Source organism: Alosa pseudoharengus, unplaced genomic scaffold (assembly GCF_046254945.1).
Source record: "Alosa pseudoharengus isolate Yale_2024_CS ecotype anadromous, Long Island Sound unplaced genomic scaffold, YU_APseudo_1.1 YU_APseudo_1.1_scf_21, whole genome shotgun sequence".
In the NCBI taxonomy this organism is placed as follows: domain Eukaryota; kingdom Metazoa; phylum Chordata; class Actinopteri; order Clupeiformes; family Clupeidae; genus Alosa; species Alosa pseudoharengus.
In genome coordinates, this window is record NW_027468674.1 from 35159624 (window position 1) to 35171657 (window position 12034).

General features: G+C 45.8%; 1 long non-coding RNA gene across 1 annotated transcript; it reads right to left on the reverse strand.

The window, feature by feature from the left end:
* Positions 1 to 5650: 5650 nt before the first annotated feature.
* On the reverse strand, positions 5651 to 11137 carry LOC143138206 (uncharacterized). The gene is made up of 4 exons (XR_012990159.1): positions 10461 to 11137; positions 10082 to 10137; positions 6550 to 6699; positions 5651 to 6365 (listed from the first exon to the last, which is right to left on the reverse strand). It is a non-coding gene; the product is annotated as an uncharacterized LOC143138206 (long non-coding RNA).
* Positions 11138 to 12034: the final 897 nt, after the last annotated feature.

Sequence of the window (12034 nt, forward strand, 5' to 3'; positions counted from 1 at the left end):
CTGGGGGTAGGCCCATGAGGAGTGAGGGTGGGGTCCGCAGCTCTCTACCAAGCATCAACAGGGCTGGAGTACAACCTGTGGACTCTTGGACTGCAGTGCGGCTTGCCATGAGGACCAGAGGAATCTGCAGGTCCCAATCTCTCTGATCCTGCTGCACACACAAGGCTAGCTGTTCGGCAAGGGTGCGGTTGTACCTCTCAACAAGGCCGTCACTTTGAGGGTGGAGAGCAGTGGTTCGAGTCTTCCGAATGCCCATCCGCTGACAAAAATCTGCAAAAGTGCGGGACTCAAAGTTCCGCCCTTGATCCGTATGGAGTTCTGCAGGCACTCCGAACCGAGCAAACATGCCTCCAAGGAGCACCTCAGCTGTAGTACACGCGTCTTGATTGGACACAGCGTACGCCTCGGGCCACTTGGTGAAATAATCCACAGCCACGATGATGTAACGGTTTCCCCGGGGTGTCAACGGTAAGGGCCCCATCACATCCACAGCTATACGGTCCATCGGATAGCTTACCCTCCTCTGCTGAAGTGGAGCATGGGAACGGCCCACGGGTCCCTTACGGGCAGTGCATGCGTCACACCGGCGGCAGTAGGACTCTACATCCCTCCTGCACGTGCTCCAATAGAACTGTTGCCGCACACGCTTCAGTGTCTTTTTCACCCCAAAGTGACCCACTCCAGGTTGCCCATGCATGGCTGCGAGGACCAATCCGCAGCTAAACATCGGGACAACAGTCTGCCATTTAGGTAAACCTGTTGCAGGCTCCACCCAGCGTCTCTTCAGCACCCTGTCATGTAGGGCCAACCCATCCCGCATGGACCACAGGCCCCTCACTGTGAGTCCATGAGCAGCTACATCTTCCCAGGATGGGCGCTGTCCAGCCTCCACCCAGCTGATCACAACCTGGAGCTCTGGATCCTTACGTTGTTCGGTAGCCCAGGACATGTTCGAGGCCGGTAGTATGGCTTGGCACTGAATGGCTAGCAGTTCATCCTCTAACACGTCAGGCAACGTGCCCTCAGCGCTACCAGGTAGACGACTGCACTGTGGACACGCAGCTGAACAGCTCCTCCTGGACAGCCCATCAGCATTCTGGTGGTTTTCTCCCTTCCGGTGCTGAATCTCAAACTGAAACTCCTGTAGCTGTTCTATCCAACGGGCGACCTGACCCTCTGGCTCACGGAAAGAAAGGAGCCAACGCAGGGAGGCATGGTCAGTCCGGACCACGAAAGGAAGGCCACACAGGTAATGCTTGAAATGACGAACAGCTTCGACAACGGCTAACAGTTCTCTCCGGGTCACACAGTAGTTGCGTTCAGCTCTGTTGAAGGACCGACTGTAATACTCGATGACCCTCTCTCCATCTGCTGTCACCTGGGATAGGACGGCCCCGAGGCCTACATTGCTGGCATCCGTGTCCAGGATGAAAGGGAGCTTCGGGTCTGGCGCCACAAGGATTGGTGCACTACAAAGAGCCAGCTTCAGATTGTCAAAAGCACGTTGTTGCTCAGGCCCCCAATGAAATTTCTGTTCCCTCCGAGACAACTGGTGGAGTGGGGCAGCCACAGTGGCAAAGCTTGGAACGAAGCGGCGGTAGTATGAAGCCAGACCCAAGAAAGACCTTAACTGTCGTAGGTTGCAGGGGGCTGGCCAGTCACGAACAGCTTCGGTCTTCCGGTGTTCAGTAGCAACCCCCTCTCCAGTCACGTGGTGTCCAAGGAAGGTGACAGCGCGTTGCATCAGACTGCATTTCTCTGGGTGTAGCTTCAGGCCGGCTTGGGCTATTCTTGTGATGACTGCATCTAGATGACGCAACGCAGACTCAAAGTCCTTGCCATGTACAAGCAGGTCATCAAGATACACAAGACACCTTTCTTTGGGAATTCCCTGCAGCACACGCTCCATCAGCCGCTCGAATGTTGCGGGCGCATTACAAAGCCCAAATGGCATGGTGTTAAACTGCCACAACCCTGTCCCCGTAGTGAACGCTGTCTTTGGTCTGGCATCAGCAGCGAGGGGCACCTGCCAGTAACCAGACCGGAGGTCCAACGACGAGAACCACTTCGACCCACCCACCTGATCCAGGGACTCGTCTATCCGGGGTAGTGGATATGAGTCCTTAACAGTCACCTCGTTGAGCCGCCGAAAGTCGATACAAAACCGCCAGCTGCCATCCTTTTTTGGGACCAATACAACCGGAGAAGCCCAGGGGCTGTCAGAGGGCTCGATGACTCCAGCAGCCTTCATTTCCTCCAGACACTGTTCTGCAGCCAGCTGTCGAGAATGGGGCAAGCGACGTGCACGTTGACGGATAGGGGTTGCATCACCAGTGTCAATGCTGTGCTGAATCAACGGGGTCCTACCAACATCACCGGGGGTTGCAGCAAAAACAGCACGATGATGGTCCAGCACAGCCCATAGCATCTGTTTTTGTGACTCATCAAGGCCTACGCTGTTGTCCTCCCACAACTGATGGATGGTGTGTCTCTGTGTTGGTGCATCAGTGACCAGTGCTGGAGGCTCAGGTTCCACTACAGCAGGAAAGGGGCGTAGGGGAAGTGGAGTCTCGGACCCAGAGCAGGCTGCTGAAAACGGCACAGGAAGGTCTGGGGTAGTGGGTATGGTCTCAGGTGCTGGCGGGTCAGGATTCTCAGCCGCATGGAGCACGCCAACACAGTTTAACAGTGGTCGAAGGGGTGAGGGGCTGAAACAGATGGGCGCAGTGTTTGACTCTCCAAGTCTGAGGCATGCTGCCCCTAGGTCAATGACAGCCGCTGCAGCATGAAGGAAGTCAATGCCAAGGATACAGTGCTCAGGAAGTTCAGCAACCCAGACGCGTATGAAAAAGCATTGTCCAGCCACCTGGATCGATCTCCGCCTCACACTGGCCGACCATAGGCACACGCTCGCCGGTGACGGTAGTTAAAGGGACACTGGGGGGTTGTAGTGCATGGTTCACTAACAAGCTGGGGTGGACTAGAGTGACGGTGGAACCAGTGTCTATTAAAGCTTTAACTGGATGACTATTTACAACAGCAGATACATGACAGCACTCGACTAGGCCACAATCAGATGAAACAACACTGACGGGAGACTCTACACTGCACACAGGACCAGGAGACACTCCCATTACTCCGGTCCGTTCCCGTTTCCCTGCTGTAAAGAGCCAACAGCTGAGTCCAGTGTGGTGCAATCCCGGCGCAGGTGGCCTCTCTTGCCACAGCGCCAGCAGACGGCAGAGTCATGGTCAAAAGAGGTAGGCCTACGAGCAGATGGAGGATGGCTACCATCACCTGGATAAACGGCAAAGGCCCTAGGACGGCTACCCCAGCTGTTCGCGGTTCTTGCTGGCTGTTCGTCAAAAATCCCCTCAATGGCATGGGCCTGCTGAAGCGCCTCTTCGAGAGTGGTGGGTTGCTGCAGCCGCAGTTGTTGCCTAAGCCTCTCGGGTGTCAGACCACGAATAAATGCATCCAAGGTGAGGGCATCTCTCACTTCCACATTAAAAGATGGATAGCTGCACTGAGCTAAGTGCTGTAGGTCAGCCATGAAAACACCCAGTGTCTCCTTGTCCTGCCGCACACGTTCCTGGAACTGCTGACGGCGTGACACAGTGGGAGTGGTGTCACCGAACCGACGAGACAATGCCCTGTGTAGAACATCTGCCTGGGTCACCTGGCTGCCGCGGACGTCAAGAAAAACCTGCAGCGCATCCCCCTCCAATGCAGCTGCCAACTGCCCCACTCTATCCTCTTCACTCCAGCCATTAGAGTTAGCCATTAGCTCAAACTTTTCACGAAAGGCTTCATAAGAGGTACGGCCATCGTATCTGCCCAACTTCAGGAAACTTCTATTACGCACAGGTTCAGGTGCAACCAGAGGGGTCAGGGGGACAGACGGCCCAGTCTCTGTGGCTGTAGCATGCCCGCCGGTAGAATGACTGACCCCCCAGTGAGGCCCAGTCACTGGGGAGTTAGCACACTGATGGGGTGAAGGTCGAGTGTCTGGCAACTGTGTGGTGTTCTCTCTATGTGTATAAAATAGACGGGTTGCCTCGTCGGAGCCTTTTTGCAGAGTGTTTGCCGCAATGCTAGTGTGTTCGGATGGGAAATTAGCATGCATGCTAAGGGGCTCAATATCAAGGAGCTGATGGGAGTTGCAGGCGTTTGGTATTGGACACATAAAACTGGGTGGTGTGGGAAGTGAAGGAGCAAAAAGTGCTTCTGTAGAAGAGGACTCGACTTTATTTAGAAGGCAATTGGGATGTGAATCAATTAAGCAAACAGTATTGCTGCTACCGGAGTAGCGACTAGCTTCTCCCGCTAGCCAGTTAGCTTCCGACAGCGCAGGGCAGCCACCACTAGCGCCACTAGCCACTGTCAGTACACGATCCGTACCGCCTGCCAGATCCGTTCTGCGCATGTGCATAATCTCGCGCATGCGCAGAAGTTCAACGTCTTTTACGATGGTTTACGACACTACATGATCGGTTCTACGCTTGCGCGATTGTCAGTATTACCTATCCAGAGAACGAGAATGTATAATAAGTCAAGTTAACATTGTTTGTAGCAGTAATAAAGTTCTAATAGTTAAATGTACATGTTTTAAGGAACCAACGGAAATGTATGGAGGCTACCCACATAGCAAAGAAGGTCGAATCAACGTTGATTGGTCAGGGTTGCGTTTCCTAGCTGCTAACTAAGTTAGCATCTTAGCTGGTTGCAATGCAATTTCCGCATTGCCAACCAACTAACAGGTTAGCAACTATTAGGGAAACGGTTTGTCAGACGACCGAAATTCAACGATGAATCAACGGCATGAAAACGTGAAGAACGTAAAAAAATATTTGTAACTTCTACAGACCAAAACCCTGGATGAGATGTACGAAACAGCTTTCTAGTTTACACTTAAGCTAGGTTACACAATTGACAGCTCTCATTAGCCTACATGCCATCTCCTCACGCTAACTGTTAAGTCTTTGTTTTCACATATAACATTGTTATACTTTAATAATGAAATAGGAACTGATCTGGGAACTGGATACTTTCATTTAGTGGCCCATAACGTTTGCATGCATGCACGCACGACACCTGCGTAAGCGTTTCAGGAGGCAACACTGCATCAAAACGAGAGCACACATTAAAATTCACACATGGAATGATCAAATCAGTCATTCCTTTACTGTGAACTTGCTAGCCTACGTATTTGCCTGTGTAAATAACTCGACTGAATCAAAGACAGAATTGCAAAGATGAGTATGGTCACCTACATTTAGATGTATGCTATTACAACCATGAATAAATGCATTGAGAGAATGAGCCCTATAGGAGGAGAGAGGGGGGGAGGGCAACAAGTAAACTAACTTGCTGTGTTGAGACAAGAACATGGACTCAATGACCGTTTATCAATATCATTTTATTGCATGCATAAATAACAAATCCTTCAAGGCCATAGAGCATGAGTGTTCATCCTTTTGAAGATGCTCTGCAACTTCTGACTTACCACACTAATAGGCTACAAGAGACTATTCACCGTTCAATATTTTTTTTTAACTACATAAGTACGATCTTATATAAATAACACTTAATTTTAATTCATGTAACATGAAAAAATACATCAGGTATTGTATGCAATTTCAAGCCCATAACATTTTATAATGTTTTCACAACTATAACATTAAGCAAACAGCTCACGATTGCTGCCCATTGCATGAGTACACTGTACAAAGAAATAGTCTATAAAAGGTTTTTGCTGTAATACGTCATCACTGGACATTTTTGAAATAGTGTTAAAATACCGTCACACCCCTACCTGACAGTCATGAGTACTTTGGTGGTTTGGTGCAAGGCTATTAGACTAATGGCCTCCTTACACCAAACAACTTTGACAAGATTTGGGAAAGATTCTTCAAAGATTGGAGTCTTTTGAGTAAAGCTTGAATGGGGGCATTAGTTAAAATACTACAATCTTTTAAGAATCTTTCCCAAATCTTGTCAAACTTGTTTGGTGTAAGGTGGCCATTAGACGTTTCCCCTCCCACTCAAGCAATTAGGACGCCTTTCACACTGCTCCTGCTTGACCTATCCCTTCTGGCAATTTCCAATCAGAGCCATGCAAACATTTTCATCTCACAGAATAGAGTGTGCATGCCTCTCTCTACAAACCATGTGCAGTGGCAGAGTCATAAGCCTCAAAAACATGGCCAAACTTAGATGTCTAATGTCAAAACATGATTTAGATAACTTATTGATGCATTCATCTCCAGTAGGGTTGACTACTGCGATGGGCTTTTCCATTTGGTGTCACTGGGCCGAGTCATCATCTACTTCTTTGGCTTCATGTTCCGAGTCCTTGGGCTTTTCTGTGAAAGAGAATCACCTGGAGTTGACCATTTTTAATGCACTTTATTTACACCAATGTATTATACGTTTTTATGCAGTGGTTTGACACTGACTAAAATAGGAGAAATAAGTCACCCTATAAGGACTTTCCAACTTTTTCAGCTAAGGGTTACATTATACATAAAAAACATACGGTGAACTTACAACATGAACTGTGCCATCTGACAATTTGGGGTGGCATTTTGTCATTCTATGTCGTTGAGTGATTTATGTGTCCTGGGGGGGCTTGGGGGATTTACGTGTACTGGGGGGTCTTGGTGGACTTGGTTGCACTGCACCTTCTGGTGGTGTGAACTGTTAAATGAGAGTGTGTGAGAGAGAGAAATAGGACAGACAAAATAATTTATTAGAATAATATTACTACAGCATTAAAACAGAGTATCATCATCATAATCACCATCATCATCATCATCATCATTCATACACTGTAATACTGATTAGAAAAACAAAAGGGCAAACGCTAAGAATCGTTAGGTCATAATCCAATAAATACTCTGATGCATCTGTGATTAAAGAGAAACTATGCAGTTTTGGCCATTTCTTTTCTGTTTTCTCACTTTTTGCTGGCAGGTTTCTCTACAGAGCTCCCCCTACAGCCTCAGAGTATATGATTTACGACACTCCGTAAATCTGTCACGACGAATGTCTGAGAAACTCCATCGCTACCTTGTTCTAGGCGGTACATTCTAATTTTCACGTTTTAGTAGAACTAAAGCACTCATTTTCAGGTGCTTGTTGACAGCCATGTCAAAGAACAGGAAACTGGTTTGCCGACTACAAGTGAGCTTTTGCTCAGAGCACATACAGCCTATTTTATCAACTCACAGCTTTTCTCTGCTTCACTGAAATCACTCCTGGCACTGTCTTGTTAGACAGGGACGTGCACTGGTGAAATAACGTTAGCATGGAAAATAGTCTCTCCAGACATATTTCTTACATTCCACCCAGATGAGAAAATTAGCTAAATTTAATACATTTTAAGACCTTAAAAAATGTATATTTTATTTAAGACGTTTTAATACTTTTTAAGGATCCGCGGAGACCCTCTATTGCTTCTAGTGGTCATACCTTATTTTTAGGATCAGTTGAATTGTTTTGAGATTTTTTTTGTAACAGTCTTTAATATGTTAGATATTCATGACATAACTTGTTTGTGGTCCCTGCAAACCATATGTTTTATTTTTCCTCTTTAGCATTATAAACAATAAATGAAACTGGAAACAATTGAACCAGGAGACTTTGTCACAAGACAAAAAAGATGTCTCAAAGCCCATTAGATTAACATGAGCCTACTGCGGTTTAGATTAGAAAGAAGGCGCAAAAGTCCGGCAGAGTTCCGTGCAAAAATTCCTTTAATGACTACATAGCGCAAAGCCTGAGTGGATCGCACGATTGCACTCCCGAACAAAGGTAGAACTCTCTTACTTATACCCCTTCAAAATACTGACACAACACTACCCCGAACGAACTTTTCACCTTAAGTTTATGGAAAGTTCAGGGGTGTACAGTATAGAGTGATCACAGGTCATACATTGTGCATGGGTTAAATATCGTTCGCCCCCCTGCACTCTCCTACTGGTTGTTATGAGTAGAGCTCGCCCTGTGTACGCGTTATCTTGCAGCTTCAAGGCCGACTTTGGTTTCTTCAAAAGGCCTAGGCTAAGGCAGCATGAGACACAGTGCAACAAAATGAGACACAGGGCAGCAAACAGAGACATAGGGATACAGAGCGCACGTAGGGGGAATTCTGGTAGAATAGCTTCAGTATGTTAATAGTATTAGTTAAACTTGTTATTTAAAATGTTATAAGAGTATTATGGTTAGGAATAACTTCAGTGTATTACTTGATTATGATTAAGGTTATATGAATACATGCTTTACAGTTTCAAACTCTCTCTCAATGATGTCTACAACCCATAGGATAATTTTATACAACACATGTTTACCCATTTTCCTTGCTGTGGTATGCCACATTATGACCATTGTGATGTTTATTCTTACTACAGGACAGTATTAAAACTTGGATTTGACATGAGGATTTATGTAAGGAGTAATATCCGCTGAGGTGTCCAGATATGCAGAAATAATGGAGGAGACGGAGACAAAGACCTCCCGGAGTGGAATTCTCTCCCAAGTTAATTCATTCCGTATATTGGGACACCTTATAGCTTGTTATTCTGTTTATCTCCCATGTTGCCAGCAGGCATGCACTTATTGCACAAGGGAAATGTAGTTCAGTTTAAAAAGAGGCCGACCTGTTCAATATGTTGTACTACTTTCATTGGTTGCATGGGGAGCTCTAGGGTTCTGATGACGTGGCTAATTGGTGGCGTAATTAGGAGCCGGATAAAACCTGGACCTCCCAGTCCGCGAAAGACCTCTTGCTGGCTTGCTTGCTCGACATCACACTTGCGGCTGCGCTCCCCACTGACACACCTTTTTGCATTACATACATTTCATTATGCTGACATACACCACAGTTTTACTTTGGCATACATTTACTGACTTCAGAGCTATCTAAATGCAAAAGTGCATAGAGGGAGTTATGACAAAACCGTGACTTAACAAACTATAAGCTATATAAGGTAGGCCCTATGCTAGGCCTATTACACAACATAAATTGTAACTAGGCTATGCTGGCGACCCAAATAAAATCTTCTTTGGGAACCAATGGCTTACAGTATCAAGCGGACTTAAACTGCCACCTCTTGGCGAAAAGTTAATAGTTTTGCATATCAGTAGTAATACATTTCACGCAGCTGCGTGAATCACGGAAAGCGCAAATGAAGTGGACACTTCTAAAAGGGACCCACGGTACAGTAGCTGAATGTCTGTGGCTAAAGCAGCCATAATGAAAGTGTTATCATTGTTTGGATACTTCACACACACATGCTTTTTAATCGCATAGACTACAACTACCAAGCTGGAATCACAGCACATCACTCCCCTCTCACACCCTAAACACGCACTTCGAACAAACAAAAAGCGTCTCAGTCTCATGGTATAGCCATAGGCAAAACTGTATCGGACCGGTGTAATGTTGACAGGCTACTAAATCATCCATCGCAAAGAATGATTTTTGTAGCATGTGCAACAAATATGTGTAGGTACAGCCCTGCCCTGAATACATCTCTCAACGCGGGCTCTAAAACATTTGGTTGTAAATTAAATATTTCAGTCTTTTATTATTTATAAATTTACAAAACACTCCAAACACTCCACACTTTCTGTGGAGTGTTGGAGTATTGTGTGTAGATTGAGATGAGAGAATTGAATTAATTTTAAGATGAGTCTGAAACTTACAATGTGGAAAAAGTGAAGCGCTGTGAACACTTTCCTTATGCACTGTAAATATCCAAAGCCAATTTGGGAAAAGGCTCGAGATATAAAAGTGCATCTAAAATAAATAGAATATTGTGGAAAAGTGTGTTGGTTCAAGTAAAAAAAAAAGAAGAAAAAACATGTTATAAAATTAACAAATCTATCCTTCTGTGTCATTGTTGGCAAAATGATCGGAGGGCTCAGAAGCCCCTAGCATTTTGGGGTGCCCAAAATTTCTAGCGACGCCCCTGACCTCGGTATTTTAAAAATTCAGACTACGACCTTGTCTGGAACATGTGCTGAATAACAGGTCTCTTAACTAACGTTAACCAGTAAAAAAAAGTAGGCTACTTACCGCACATATTTCCATGTCCTTTGGTGAAGTTAATCGTGGCCTTTAGTGGCATCAACCTGATAAATAAATGCATATTATTTACCTTAACCTTAGCCCATAAACCTTCAGATGAAACACAGCAACCTAACTTATCCAACACTTAAGTGTTGGATAAGTTAGGTTGCGGTGTTGGCATGAATAAATACTAGCTAATGCTCAATGCGGTCCCTATTTAAATTACCGTTACTGTTAAGTTAATGATTACCCAAACGGCTAACGATAGCTAACGTTCACTGTTAACAATTGCCATATGCAAGATATAGTGACATTACGTTTAACCAACAATAGCAACATTTTTAAAGACAAAGATACATTGAACATCTGAACGCTGTACTCTTACCTGCACAATCTGTGGACATAATTCGTCGGGCGTAGACAAAATATATTTTTCTGCGAAGTTGGTCTCGTCAAATGTGCCGCTTCTTGGCCGTCAACTGTTTCAAGACATGCGTGGTACAGATATTACAGAGGAATCGTTACGTCTTCTTCTACGTAATTATGCGCATGCGCAGAACGGATCTGGCAGGCGGTACGGATCGTGTACTGACAGCCACTATTGGCGTACTAGCGAACCGGATGTTTTTATTGAATACTTTCCGGTTGATCTCTTCGCCGTTGCCAGTAGCAACAGGAAAACGAACGTGAGTGTCACTGTCAGGGGCACGAGCGTTAGAGTCAGGGCTTAATGAACATTCGGTTCGTAGTAATGGCAGAAAGGGGTTATTGTGAGACCATCTAGCAATAGCTCTCTGTCCCTCCGGACCTCGGTGGTCCTGCCCATGTCGGGGCACATCCTTATCAGGGTCCCTAGTCTGTCCAAGTAAAGGGAACGACCTTACCAGCCCAGCGATGTCATCCATTTTCGGCAGAGGTAACGATCCCACTTCCAGACACCAGTGTAATGCCGACGAGTAGTTAGGAGACGGGGAGGCTGGGATATCGTTCCAAACTCCGGTTATTTATTTCTCAAAAGGATGTACAGGCTAAGGTACGGGTAGCAGGAGGTGTCCACTACAAAATAACAAACTGATATTGATAAATTAGGTCTCAATCTCTTGTCATTCACTCTCATCGGCAGACAACACAACTCACTCGCTCGTAATTCACTTCTACTCTGACTAAACTTACTAGACGTCTTAGAACCCCCTATTCTATTCCCTCCCCTTATCAATCGCTAACCTATCCGAACCCCTAAATATTCCCTCCCGGACACCTCCCCCCAATCAAAACACATCAGAACTTATTGACACATTCTATGACACAGAATGGAGAGGGAGACACAGACACTCTCGCACGCACACACACACACACGCGCACACGCCGGGAAAACAGAAGACACAGGGGAACACAGGGGAAAGTCCAACACGGGGCAAATAGCCTCGGCGCTACAATATGTTTATGATCCTATTCACTATTCTCGACAAAATTGATCAAAATAAATATTAATAAAACAATTAAAAAAAAAACTTGTTAACAATATTGGTGGTGGGGGGTACTCCGGAAGATCATAATGTCTGGGGGTACATGCCTATTAAAAGTTTGGGAACCACTGGTATAGACGGACACCTGCAGTTTTGATTAGTAGAGAACTTAGCCTACAAACGAATCGAGACAGCAGGAGAATATAAACTCTGCTACGTGCTCGACAATATGTCTGTGCAAATATTTGGGATGACTTGGTTAAGTTGGAAAGAAATGGGCAGATTCGAGCTATGGGATTATGACTTCACGTCAAGTTAAAACTAAAGATAGGCCTACCGACTGTAGCCTAAGCGCCAATATCGAAAGTGGGTGATTATAACGGTGTTTTCACTATTTAAAAATGTAGTCTACCAATGGATAAGGTAATGTCGGGTAATATGCCACTCTGTAACACTGTAAGGGGAAAACACGAAGCCGTAACAGCATAGCCTA